Source organism: Procambarus clarkii, unplaced genomic scaffold (assembly GCF_040958095.1).
Source record: "Procambarus clarkii isolate CNS0578487 unplaced genomic scaffold, FALCON_Pclarkii_2.0 HiC_scaffold_1708, whole genome shotgun sequence".
NCBI classification, from domain to species: Eukaryota; Metazoa; Arthropoda; class Malacostraca; order Decapoda; family Cambaridae; genus Procambarus; species Procambarus clarkii.
In genome coordinates, this window is record NW_027190733.1 from 13,923 (window position 1) to 28,224 (window position 14,302).

The 14,302-nt window shown below is 44.9% G+C and overlaps 2 non-coding genes across 2 annotated transcripts; both read left to right on the forward strand.

The window, feature by feature from the left end:
- Window positions 1–343: 343 nt before the first annotated feature.
- Window positions 344–462, forward strand: LOC138362372 (5S ribosomal RNA). Its single transcript, XR_011227611.1, has one exon. It is a non-coding gene; the product is annotated as a 5S ribosomal RNA (ribosomal RNA).
- Window positions 463–8,535: 8,073 nt separating this feature from the next.
- Window positions 8,536–8,654, forward strand: LOC138362373 (5S ribosomal RNA). Its single transcript, XR_011227612.1, has one exon. It is a non-coding gene; the product is annotated as a 5S ribosomal RNA (ribosomal RNA).
- The last annotated feature ends 5,648 nt before the right edge of the window (window positions 8,655–14,302 follow it).

A 14,302-nucleotide genomic window follows, 5' to 3' on the forward strand; every position in this document is an offset into this window, starting at 1 on the left:
TTTGTTCATGTTCTTTGTAAAAGTATCATAAAGCAGGACAGATGAGACAAATATCATAAAAACTGAAGAGCAGATGAGCACACACATGTTTGTATTACAAAAGAAAATCCACAAATTCATTAGAAATTGGCAGGGCAGGCTGAGGAAGTAGGTAGATGTAAAATGTCTGTAAATGGCGAAAGAACATAAACCCAAGACTGAATAAACGATGTTAAATATCCATGCCAAGGAGACAAAAATATGTTAGGATACAATTACCATTAAGACACCACAAGCAGGTCCGTATCCTGCCGCGATGACTTAAAAGAGTTGGTTATTAGCCACAATGTGTAGGCAGTCTCATGCCAACGGCCATACCACGTTGAGAACACCGCTTCTCGTCCGATCAGCGAAGTTAAGCAACGTTGGGTTTGGTTAGTACTTGGATGGGTGACCGCCTGGGAACACCAAATGCTGTTGGCAATAATGTTTTTTGTTTTGTTTTGTTTTGTTTCGTTTGTTTTTGTTTGAATGGCTGGCTCCACGGGAAATTCACGGAGTTGTGTGGAATAAGGCCTGGTAAAATGAATTAATATGTATGTCATGTTTAAAACAAACTCGCTTAATATAGATATTGTGTGAGGCTTTATACAAAAACAAACAACCAAAACAAAACATGTTGTATATATATATAGCTTAATCCGGGTTTGAACTCGCAACTCCAAGAATACGCATCACTTATATACACTTTACCACTGGACCACTGCTGCAGGACACAAGCTTGATGCTGAGGTATCAATTTAATGACGTAAATGCCATTTCCACAAATAAATGATAATTAAAAAGTATTTGTATGTACAAATCTTTTCTGTTTAAAAGGCTACAATATCAGTTACTGATATAATTTGTGTTAATGTTTCTATACCCACAAGAAGGCATATTTTTGCTTATATGTAAAGGGTACGGAGAACGAATCCACAGACCATCATTCCCCTCCCCTTCCCTCCCCCCCCCCCCCCCCCCCCCCCCCCCCAACTCCCACCTACTACCACCCACCACCACCACCACCAATCACCACCAATCACCACCAATCACCACCAATCACCACCAATCACCACCACCACATCTAACCGAAAACCCCCTAACACATCAACCCTCCCCCCAATCAACAGGCGAAATAATAACCCTCAAATGCCTGCCTGCCTGCCTGCCTGCAAGCCAATACTAACGGTCTTCTCAGAAAGAAAATCTCTTTGTATCTGTATTACTTGATGAAATGTATGATTCTAATAATGAAAATAAATTTTGATGTCGGTTGTATGAGCATAATGACCAATATGCACATGATATGAATGAATTAAATAGTGTAGTTTTAAGTAATTAGGTTGTAGACACATTAAGCGGATATGATATTTGACGCGTCCAGAACTGGTGATTTTTGGTTTAGTTTTAAATGCACCACCACCACCACCACCATTGCTTCCCCAGAGCCTAATTAAGGACCGGTAAAAGGAGTCAATATGTATGTCATCTATAAAACCAAAGAATGAATAAAAAAACACACACACAAACCTACATAATAGTATTAGGAAGATTGTATGGCAAAAAAAAAAAAGTATTATTCCCATTGGGTCGTTTGAACTCGCGACTTCCAAAATACCAGCCACACACCTTACCACCCAGCCACCATAGAGTTGGTATAATTGTGCAACTTTAGTTATAAAAGTAAAGTTCTTATTGTCTCAAATCTTATTGTCTGTTCTATGAAAAGGCATGATGTAAATTATGTATTTTTTGAATGATTGAATTGTAGGCACATTAAGCGGATTCGATATTTGATATATCCAGAAAAGGTGATTTCTGTTCAGTTTTAAAATGCATCACCGTTAACGCTAAAGGACTGGTAAAACGACTCGATGTTTGTCATTTTTAAAATAAACACTAAAACTAGGCCCTTAACATATATAATGTTTGAATATAAATTGAATGCATATAAATACAAAGTGGGAGTGGCTGGCTGGCTGGCTGGCTGGCTGGCTGGCTGGCTGGCTGGCTGGCTGCCTGCCTGCCTGCCTGCCTGCCTGCCTGCCTGCCTGCCTGCCTGCCTGCCTGGCTGGCTGGCTGGCTGGCTGGCTGGCTGGCTGGCTGGCTGGCTGGCTGGCTGGCTGGCTGGCTGGCTGGCTGGCTGGCTGCCTGCCTGCCTGCCTGCCCGCCCGCGCCCGCCCGCCCGCCCGCCCGCCTGCTTGCCTTGCCTTGCCTTGCCTTGCCTTGCCTGTCCTGTCCTGTTATTGCCTTGCCTTGCCTTGCCTTGCCTTGCCTTGCCTTGCCTTGCCCTGCCCTGCCCTGCCTTGGCTGCAGCTGGCTGGCTGGCCGTAAATCAACTCTTAACAACACCATACCACACCACACCATCACTCATCACCCATCACCCACCACCGGCCCCAGTCTCCCAGCCTCTCTTATATACCCGAGCAGGCCCTTTAAATTATTTGAATTGTTGCACTTCGGCCAATGGCAGGCACGATCGCTGCTGCTCAAACATATTCTGGTTCACAAGTATTATAATATATTATATTATATTATATATATATATATATATATATATATATATATATATATATATATATATATATATATATATATATATATATATATATATATATATATATTCATGAAACACATTAAAACCTTGATCATTTATTCATTCATTACGTCTAGTGAAGAATTGCTTTTGTTCATTTGTATGATTAAAAATTAATATAATATGAATTCCTCGCTTAAAGTAAAATATAAAATATATATTGGATTTATATGATTGGTTAATATTCCAAGTGATGCTGAATATCCCCTATAATTTTGTTTTGTTTGTTTGTTATGTACACATTCCAAATGAAATCAATATAAATGTTATTATTAATGTTTGAAAGTTGATTGTCTACTTGAATCTCTCTATTAAAGTGTGTGTGGCTCCGGATGGAGCCTGGTTATGGTATTTGTCGTGGTGGGTGGCAGAAGTGCTTACTTCTTCTCTGTCTTCTTTGGCAAAAGAACTGCCTGAATGTTTGGAAGAACACCTCCCTGTGCAATGGTTACGCCAGACAGAAGTTTGTTGAGTTCTTCGTCGTTGCGGATGGCCAACTGCAAGTGACGTGGGATGATACGGGTCTTCTTGTTGTCACGTGCGGCATTACCGGCGAGCTCCAGAACTTCGGCAGCGAGGTATTCCATGACGGCTGCCAGGTAGACAGGAGCGCCAGCACCGACGCGTTCGGCGTAGTTGCCCTTACGCAGCAGACGGTGAATTCTGCCCACGGGGAACTGAAGTCCGGCCCTGCTGGAGCGAGACTTTGACTTGCCCTTCACTTTGCCTCCCTTGCCGCGTCCTGACATTGCTGCTGCTGTTGTGGGTTTGTGGTGTTTTATGCCGCCCCGCAGATCGAGCTTCGTGTTATATACCCCGCTCAGGATCAAGGGAGCCCGCCACTGACCAATCAGCGCGCTCCGCCACGCGACCCGCTCTGAGCTGAGTCGCGAGCGGGATATAAAAGGAAAGCTCGCCTCGCGCAAAAGTTCATTATTGTATCGCAACGCCAGCCAGCACGAGCATCATCATGCCACCCAAGGCATCTGGAAAGGCTGCCAAGAAGGCCGGAAAGGCCCAGAAGGCCATTGCCAAGGGCGATAAGAAAAAGAAGCGCAGGAGGAAGGAGAGCTACAGCATCTACATCTACAAAGTGCTGAAGCAGGTCCACCCCGACACTGGTATCTCTTCCAAAGCCATGTCGATCATGAACTCGTTCGTGAACGACATCTTCGAGCGCATCGCCGCCGAGGCTTCTCGCCTGGCCCACTACAACAAGCGTTCCACCATTACCAGTCGGGAGATCCAGACGGCTGTAAGGCTCCTGTTGCCCGGAGAACTGGCCAAGCACGCCGTCTCTGAGGGCACTAAGGCCGTCACCAAGTACACCTCCTCCAAGTAAACGGCTTACTTACTGCCCTGTGGTGGTGGCTTGGCCTCAAACCAACAAACTCGGCTCCATTGGAGCCACACTTTAATTTCTAAAGAGATTGTGAGTGTTAGACACCAATACTATTATAACAAAAACCTCTGTCACTGAAAGCAAATAGCTATAAAATGAGAATATTTATGAAACTGTCTGTGTGTGTTTCTCTCTCTCAGTCTCTGTCTGTCTGTCTGTCTGTCTGTCTCTGTCTTGTCTGTCTCTGTCTTGTCTGTCTGTCTGTCTGTTGTCTCTCTCTCTCTCTCTCTCTCTCTCTCTCTCTCTCTCTCTCTCTCTCTCTCTCTCTCTCTCTCTCTCTCTCTCTCTCTCTCTCTCTCTCTCTCAACACATATAAGCACTCGGTATCTTTTTTTTTTTCTAGAGATTAGAGATTCATTGTTATGTTCCACATTAGGATTACTATGCAGGCCACCCTCTTAGGTTTGAAAATGTCAAGAAAACGGTTAATTTAAAATGTCATCTCCTAACTTAACAGATTAAGCCAGAGGACCGAAAACAGAATAAAACAGGACTGGACAGTATGTCACTTATACAAGCTGCTTTTATTTCTAGTACAGTATGACAATTTTTATTTTGGGGGGGGGGGGGGGGGGGTGGGTGATCCTTGACAGTGCATAAGAGCGAAAAGCGACGGCGTTTTGTTTGTAAGAGAACAGGTTGTACTACAAATGACTTGATTTATTGATATCACGTGTATGTATGACACCTAAATTAGTGTATTTGTTTATTTATTTATTTATTTATTATATGTGTAGATGAAGGTTAATTCATATGACTGATGCTAGGAATGTCTGAAATCTCCTTAGAAGGATATTTTGGCCCTGAGAAGGGCCGAGTTTGGTGTATACTAGGGTGGTCGATTTAGCTTATGCACGCTCTCCACGGATACGGCGAGCAAGCTGAATGTCCTTTGGCATGATGGTGACACGCTTGGCGTGGATGGCACAGAGGTTAGTGTCCTCGAAGAGACCGACCAGGTAAGCCTCGGATGCCTCCTGTAAAGCCATGACGGCAGACGACTGGAAGCGAAGATCGGTCTTGAAGTCCTGGGCAATCTCGCGCACCAGACGCTGGAAGGGAAGTTTCCTGATGAGCAACTCGGTGCTCTTCTGGTAACGACGGATCTCACGCAGGGCGACCGTTCCGGGCCTGTAACGGTGAGGCTTCTTCACACCCCCTGTGGCAGGAGCAGACTTGCGTGCTGCCTTGGTGGCCAGCTGCTTACGAGGAGCCTTGCCTCCCGTGGACTTGCGAGCAGTCTGCTTGGTGCGAGCCATGGTGAACAACTGTGGTTTGTGATGGCCGGCGCCGAAAAATTTTTGCTTATATACGCCGTCTCGAGGCGCTTGCTCGAGCGCCATTGGCTGCTCGACTCGCCTACGTCACCCCGTTGCCCCTCCCCTCCTTCCTCTGGCTGCAGCCAACAGGCGGCTCACCTCAATCACTATTATCGCTGATTTTGCTCTATTTTTTGGATTTGTGCAAAAGTCATTTCACAGGGACGTGAAACAGACGAGTAGGCAACTGCAGTTTTGAAAGCGTTGTGAGAAAGCCGTGTCTACTCGACCACAAGCGTAAAGTAAGGGCAGGCAGGAGTTGCAATGCTACTAGTACGTCCGCTTGATGGGATATAGTCGGGAAATCGTGCGGGCATTCGTCAATTCGATTCACACAACTTCAACACCATGACTGGACGCGGCAAGGGAGGCAAGGGACTCGGAAAGGGTGGCGCCAAGCGTCATCGTAAGGTGCTACGTGACAACATCCAGGGCATCACCAAGCCCGCTATTCGTCGCTTAGCTCGTCGTGGCGGCGTGAAGCGTATTTCGGGTCTCATCTACGAAGAGACCCGTGGCGTCCTGAAGGTGTTCCTCGAGAACGTCATCCGTGATGCTGTAACCTACACGGAACACGCCAAGAGGAAGACCGTCACTGCTATGGACGTGGTGTACGCTCTGAAGCGCCAGGGTCGTACCCTCTACGGATTCGGCGGATAAGAGCTTGGCTAATCCATCGATTCCACCCACCACCACCTCAAAACGGGACCTAATTAGGTCCCTATACTTTTTTTACTGAAGGGCTTAATAGACGATAACATAAATTGTTTTGATATCAGCTAGCACATTGGGTCTTATGAAATCTATTTTTTATCCTCGCATGCTTAAAGGGACTCTGATTGGGGAGGGAGGGGGGGGGGGGGGGAAGGTTTGTTACGTTATATACTAGCAGAGCAGGATCATTGGGGGGGGGGGGGGGGGTGAGGGGGAGAGAGAGAGAGAGAGAGAGAGAGAGAGAGAGAGAGAGAGAGATCTTTCCCAACTCTTCCTTTTTACATGAGTGAGCTACCCGTTTTATTCATTTTATCCTTCTCAGAGCTGTTTTGATAGTATCCAAATGATGGTAAATGAAAAGGGAGGACACGAATATCTACCCAGAATTCAGGACTGGCAATCGATATGCATGTTTGAGTGCGAATCTTTTTCTCTCTCAACTTAGGTATACGTTTATGTCGTACCTAAAAGCGAGAACCACACTATTGGGACAAGTATGCAAGGCCCAATTTTCCTAACAAGCACAGTTAATTTTGTTATTTTCGAACATTTCTTTCCAAATTGGTTTATCCAATTAACAGTATTATATTAAGATCATGAATTGCTGGGTTAGGTTAGGTTAGGTTAGCTTAGCTTAGGTTAGGTTAGGTTAGGTTAGGTTAGGTTAGGTTAGCTTAGCTTGGGTTAGCTTAGGTTAGGTTAGGTTAGCTTAGCTTGGGTTAGCATAGGTTAGGTTAGGTTTGATTACATTTCTATGTTAGATTTAACTCAAATTCAAAACAATTGCAGTCATTCGGCTTGTTAGTCAACTTGCCTCTAATAGGGGCAATTTGTCTAACAAGACTATTTAGTTTTGTGTGCTATATATATATATATATATATATATATATATATATATATATATATATATATATATATATATATATATATATATATATATATATATATATATATATATATATATATATATATATTATAGCTTCAAGACTCCGAACCAATATAGAAGCATCAAGAGGAAGTGCTTGTGTTATGGGCCAATAGGCCTTCTGCAGTTACTTCCATTCTTATGTTTTTATTCCCATTGGTTCGTGTTTTATCTTGTGTAAATGTCAATCACCTTACCCAAAACTTTGGTACCATATCACCTCACCCATGTGTATATATAAATATATATATATATATATATATATATATATATATATATATATATATATATATATATATATATATATATATAATATACAGAGTAAATCTACCCCAAAAGTAATGATTTATTTGTCTACAAAACTAAACTCTTTTTGGAATCATATGAGGCCCCTCCACTGAGGGGGGAGGCCTGGATGTTTATTGTCATGTGTATTCATGCTGCTTGCATGTCGTCGTTTATTTTGCCTTTGTTGTTTTCTTGACAGCTTTCTTTGCCTTGGGTGGTTTGGGAGATTTTGAAGCTCTCTTTATTTTGGGCTTTTTGTTCCCAACAACAAGCTGCTGCTGCTGCTGCTTCTTTTTCAAGGCTGTAGGTGGTTTGTTGCTTGTGGCGGCTTTCTTGGGAGTTACCACGGCCTTCTTTGCTGCTGTAGATGGTTTCTTGGTTGTGGTGGCTTTCTTGGGAGTTAGAACGGCCCTCTTCTCTGCTACGGCCAGCTTGAATGATCCACTAGCTCCACTTCCCTTGGTCTGAACAAGAATGCCGTCAGCCACTGCTTTCTTGAGAAATCTTCGGATGTAAATGGCGATCTTGGCAGCCTCGACTTTGTTGTTGGCAACAACGTACTTCTTGATTGCTTGTAGAGACGAGCCCTTACGGTCTTTGAGTGCTGCGACCGCGGCTAGAACCATTTGACTAGTTTTCGGGTGAGCAACCTGGACGCGAGGTTTCCTGGTGGTGGCCACCACAGCAGCAGCAGCCGCAGCCTTCTTGGTAGGCTTTGCTTCTACCATGATGATGATGAGATAACCAAGGTGATGAGAGACGCTCAGACAGTCACGGGGGAATGATGCTGCCGCCGCTTGAGCCGAACCTATTTATGTGCCGGCACGGTACAGAAGCTGCAACCTGGCAACTCGTCCACCAATCACGACGGTTGGTTTTACGGCTCCGAAACCTGGATCCCATATCTTCTCTAAAATAGAAGCATTTGTTCATGTTCTTTGTAAAAGTATCATAAAGCAGGACAGATGAGACAAATATCATAAAAACTGAAGAGCAGATGAGCACACACATGTTTGTATTACAAAAGAAAATCCACAAATTCATTAGAAATTGGCAGGGCAGGCTGAGGAAGTAGGTAGATGTAAAATGTCTGTAAATGGCGAAAGAACATAAACCCAAGACTGAATAAACGATGTTAAATATCCATGCCAAGGAGACAAAAATATGTTAGGATACAATTACCATTAAGACACCACAAGCAGGTCCGTATCCTGCCGCGATGACTTAAAAGAGTTGGTTATTAGCCACAATGTGTAGGCAGTCTCATGCCAACGGCCATACCACGTTGAGAACACCGCTTCTCGTCCGATCAGCGAAGTTAAGCAACGTTGGGTTTGGTTAGTACTTGGATGGGTGACCGCCTGGGAACACCAAATGCTGTTGGCAATAATGTTTTTTGTTTTGTTTTGTTTTGTTTCGTTTGTTTTTGTTTGAATGGCTGGCTCCACGGGAAATTCACGGAGTTGTGTGGAATAAGGCCTGGTAAAATGAATTAATATGTATGTCATGTTTAAAACAAACTCGCTTAATATAGATATTGTGTGAGGCTTTATACAAAAACAAACAACCAAAACAAAACATGTTGTATATATATATAGCTTAATCCGGGTTTGAACTCGCAACTCCAAGAATACGCATCACTTATATACACTTTACCACTGGACCACTGCTGCAGGACACAAGCTTGATGCTGAGGTATCAATTTAATGACGTAAATGCCATTTCCACAAATAAATGATAATTAAAAAGTATTTGTATGTACAAATCTTTTCTGTTTAAAAGGCTACAATATCAGTTACTGATATAATTTGTGTTAATGTTTCTATACCCACAAGAAGGCATATTTTTGCTTATATGTAAAGGGTACGGAGAACGAATCCACAGACCATCATTCCCCTCCCCTTCCCTCCCCCCCCCCCCCCCCCCCAACTCCCACCTACTACCACCACCACCACCACCACCACCAATCACCACCAATCACCACCAATCACCACCAATCACCACCACCACATCTAACCGAAAACCCCCTAACACATCAACCCTCCCCCCAATCAACAGGCGAAATAATAACCCTCAAATGCCTGCCTGCCTGCCTGCCTGCAAGCCAATACTAACGGTCTTCTCAGAAAGAAAATCTCTTTGTATCTGTATTACTTGATGAAATGTATGATTCTAATAATGAAAATAAATTTTGATGTCGGTTGTATGAGCATAATGACCAATATGCACATGATATGAATGAATTAAATAGTGTAGTTTTAAGTAATTAGGTTGTAGACACATTAAGCGGATATGATATTTGACGCGTCCAGAACTGGTGATTTTTGGTTTAGTTTTAAATGCACCACCACCACCACCACCACCATTGCTTCCCCAGAGCCTAATTAAGGACCGGTAAAAGGAGTCAATATGTATGTCATCTATAAAACCAAAGAATGAATAAAAAAACACACACACAAACCTACATAATAGTATTAGGAAGATTGTATGGCAAAAAAAAAAAAGTATTATTCCCATTGGGTCGTTTGAACTCGCGACTTCCAAAATACCAGCCACACACCTTACCACCCAGCCACCATAGAGTTGGTATAATTGTGCAACTTTAGTTATAAAAGTAAAGTTCTTATTGTCTCAAATCTTATTGTCTGTTCTATGAAAAGGCATGATGTAAATTATGTATTTTTTGAATGATTGAATTGTAGGCACATTAAGCGGATTCGATATTTGATATATCCAGAAAAGGTGATTTCTGTTCAGTTTTAAAATGCATCACCGTTAACGCTAAAGGACTGGTAAAACGACTCGATGTTTGTCATTTTTAAAATAAACACTAAAACTAGGCCCTTAACATATATAATGTTTGAATATAAATTGAATGCATATAAATACAAAGTGGGAGTGGCTGGCTGGCTGGCTGGCTGGCTGGCTGCTGGCTGGCTGGCTGGCTGCCTGCCTGCCTGCCTGCCTGCCTGCCTGCCTGCCTGCCGCCTGGCTGGCTGGCTGGCTGGCTGGCTGGCTGGCTGGCTGGCTGGCTGGCTGGCTGGCTGGCTGGCTGCCTGCCTGCCTGCCTGCCCGCCCGCCCGCCCGCCCGCCCGCCCGCCCGCCCGCCTGCTTGCCTTGCCTTGCCTTGCCTTGCCTTGCCTGTCCTGTCCTGTTATTGCCTTGCCTTGCCTTGCCTTGCCTTGCCTTGCCTTGCCTTGCCCTGCCCTGCCCTGCCTTGGCTGCAGCTGGCTGGCTGGCCGTAAATCAACTCTTAACAACACCATACCACACCACACCATCACTCATCACCCATCACCCACCACCGGCCCCAGTCTCCCAGCCTCTCTTATATACCCGAGCAGGCCCTTTAAATTATTTGAATTGTTGCACTTCGGCCAATGGCAGGCACGATCGCTGCTGCTCAAACATATTCTGGTTCACAAGTATTATAATATATTATATTATATTATATTAATATATATATATATATATATATATATATATATATATATATATATATATATATATATATATATATATATATATATATATATATATTCATGAAACACATTAAAACCTTGATCATTTATTCATTCATTACGTCTAGTGAAGAATTGCTTTTGTTCATTTGTATGATTAAAAATTAATATAATATGAATTCCTCGCTTAAAGTAAAATATAAAATATATATTGGATTTATATGATTGGTTAATATTCCAAGTGATGCTGAATATCCCCTATAATTTTGTTTTGTTTGTTTGTTATGTACACATTCCAAATGAAATCAATATAAATGTTATTATTAATGTTTGAAAGTTGATTGTCTACTTGAATCTCTCTATTAAAGTGTGTGTGGCTCCGGATGGAGCCTGGTTATGGTATTTGTCGTGGTGGGTGGCAGAAGTGCTTACTTCTTCTCTGTCTTCTTTGGCAAAAGAACTGCCTGAATGTTTGGAAGAACACCTCCCTGTGCAATGGTTACGCCAGACAGAAGTTTGTTGAGTTCTTCGTCGTTGCGGATGGCCAACTGCAAGTGACGTGGGATGATACGGGTCTTCTTGTTGTCACGTGCGGCATTACCGGCGAGCTCCAGAACTTCGGCAGCGAGGTATTCCATGACGGCTGCCAGGTAGACAGGAGCGCCAGCACCGACGCGTTCGGCGTAGTTGCCCTTACGCAGCAGACGGTGAATTCTGCCCACGGGGAACTGAAGTCCGGCCCTGCTGGAGCGAGACTTTGACTTGCCCTTCACTTTGCCTCCCTTGCCGCGTCCTGACATTGCTGCTGCTGTTGTGGGTTTGTGGTGTTTTATGCCGCCCCGCAGATCGAGCTTCGTGTTATATACCCCGCTCAGGATCAAGGGAGCCCGCCACTGACCAATCAGCGCGCTCCGCCACGCGACCCGCTCTGAGCTGAGTCGCGAGCGGGATATAAAAGGAAAGCTCGCCTCGCGCAAAAGTTCATTATTGTATCGCAACGCCAGCCAGCACGAGCATCATCATGCCACCCAAGGCATCTGGAAAGGCTGCCAAGAAGGCCGGAAAGGCCCAGAAGGCCATTGCCAAGGGCGATAAGAAAAAGAAGCGCAGGAGGAAGGAGAGCTACAGCATCTACATCTACAAAGTGCTGAAGCAGGTCCACCCCGACACTGGTATCTCTTCCAAAGCCATGTCGATCATGAACTCGTTCGTGAACGACATCTTCGAGCGCATCGCCGCCGAGGCTTCTCGCCTGGCCCACTACAACAAGCGTTCCACCATTACCAGTCGGGAGATCCAGACGGCTGTAAGGCTCCTGTTGCCCGGAGAACTGGCCAAGCACGCCGTCTCTGAGGGCACTAAGGCCGTCACCAAGTACACCTCCTCCAAGTAAACGGCTTACTTACTGCCCTGTGGTGGTGGCTTGGCCTCAAACCAACAAACTCGGCTCCATTGGAGCCACACTTTAATTTCTAAAGAGATTGTGAGTGTTAGACACCAATACTATTATAACAAAAACCTCTGTCACTGAAAGCAAATAGCTATAAAATGAGAATATTTATGAAACTGTCTGTGTGTGTTTCTCTCTCTCAGTCTCTGTCTGTCTGTCTGTCTGTCTGTCTCTGTCTTGTCTGTCTCTGTCTTGTCTGTCTGTCTGTCTGTCTGTGTCTCTCTCTCTCTCTCTCTCTCTCTCTCTCTCTCTCTCTCTCTCTCTCTCTCTCTCTCTCTCTCTCTCTCTCTCTCTCTCTCTCTCTCTCTCTCAACACATATAAGCACTCGGTATCTTTTTTTTTTCTAGAGATTAGAGATTCATTGTTATGTTCCACATTAGGATTACTATGCAGGCCACCCTCTTAGGTTTGAAAATGTCAAGAAAACGGTTAATTTAAAATGTCATCTCCTAACTTAACAGATTAAGCCAGAGGACCGAAAACAGAATAAAACAGGACTGGACAGTATGTCACTTATACAAGCTGCTTTTATTTCTAGTACAGTATGACAATTTTTATTTTGGGGGGGGGGGGGGGGGGTGGGTGATCCTTGACAGTGCATAAGAGCGAAAAGCGACGGCGTTTTGTTTGTAAGAGAACAGGTTGTACTACAAATGACTTGATTTATTGATATCACGTGTATGTATGACACCTAAATTAGTGTATTTGTTTATTTATTTATTTATTTATTATATGTGTAGATGAAGGTTAATTCATATGACTGATGCTAGGAATGTCTGAAATCTCCTTAGAAGGATATTTTGGCCCTGAGAAGGGCCGAGTTTGGTGTATACTAGGGTGGTCGATTTAGCTTATGCACGCTCTCCACGGATACGGCGAGCAAGCTGAATGTCCTTTGGCATGATGGTGACACGCTTGGCGTGGATGGCACAGAGGTTAGTGTCCTCGAAGAGACCGACCAGGTAAGCCTCGGATGCCTCCTGTAAAGCCATGACGGCAGACGACTGGAAGCGAAGATCGGTCTTGAAGTCCTGGGCAATCTCGCGCACCAGACGCTGGAAGGGAAGTTTCCTGATGAGCAACTCGGTGCTCTTCTGGTAACGACGGATCTCACGCAGGGCGACCGTTCCGGGCCTGTAACGGTGAGGCTTCTTCACACCCCCTGTGGCAGGAGCAGACTTGCGTGCTGCCTTGGTGGCCAGCTGCTTACGAGGAGCCTTGCCTCCCGTGGACTTGCGAGCAGTCTGCTTGGTGCGAGCCATGGTGAACAACTGTGGTTTGTGATGGCCGGCGCCGAAAAATTTTTGCTTATATACGCCGTCTCGAGGCGCTTGCTCGAGCGCCATTGGCTGCTCGACTCGCCTACGTCACCCCGTTGCCCCTCCCCTCCTTCCTCTGGCTGCAGCCAACAGGCGGCTCACCTCAATCACTATTATCGCTGATTTTGCTCTATTTTTTGGATTTGTGCAAAAGTCATTTCACAGGGACGTGAAACAGACGAGTAGGCAACTGCAGTTTTGAAAGCGTTGTGAGAAAGCCGTGTCTACTCGACCACAAGCGTAAAGTAAGGGCAGGCAGGAGTTGCAATGCTACTAGTACGTCCGCTTGATGGGATATAGTCGGGAAATCGTGCGGGCATTCGTCAATTCGATTCACACAACTTCAACACCATGACTGGACGCGGCAAGGGAGGCAAGGGACTCGGAAAGGGTGGCGCCAAGCGTCATCGTAAGGTGCTACGTGACAACATCCAGGGCATCACCAAGCCCGCTATTCGTCGCTTAGCTCGTCGTGGCGGCGTGAAGCGTATTTCGGGTCTCATCTACGAAGAGACCCGTGGCGTCCTGAAGGTGTTCCTCGAGAACGTCATCCGTGATGCTGTAACCTACACGGAACACGCCAAGAGGAAGACCGTCACTGCTATGGACGTGGTGTACGCTCTGAAGCGCCAGGGTCGTACCCTCTACGGATTCGGCGGATAAGAGCTTGGCTAATCCATCGATTCCACCCACCACCACCTCAAAACGGGACCTAATTAGGTCCCTATACTTTTTTTACTGAAGGGCTTAATAGACGATAACATAAATTGTTTTGATATCAGCTAGCACATTGGGTCTTATGA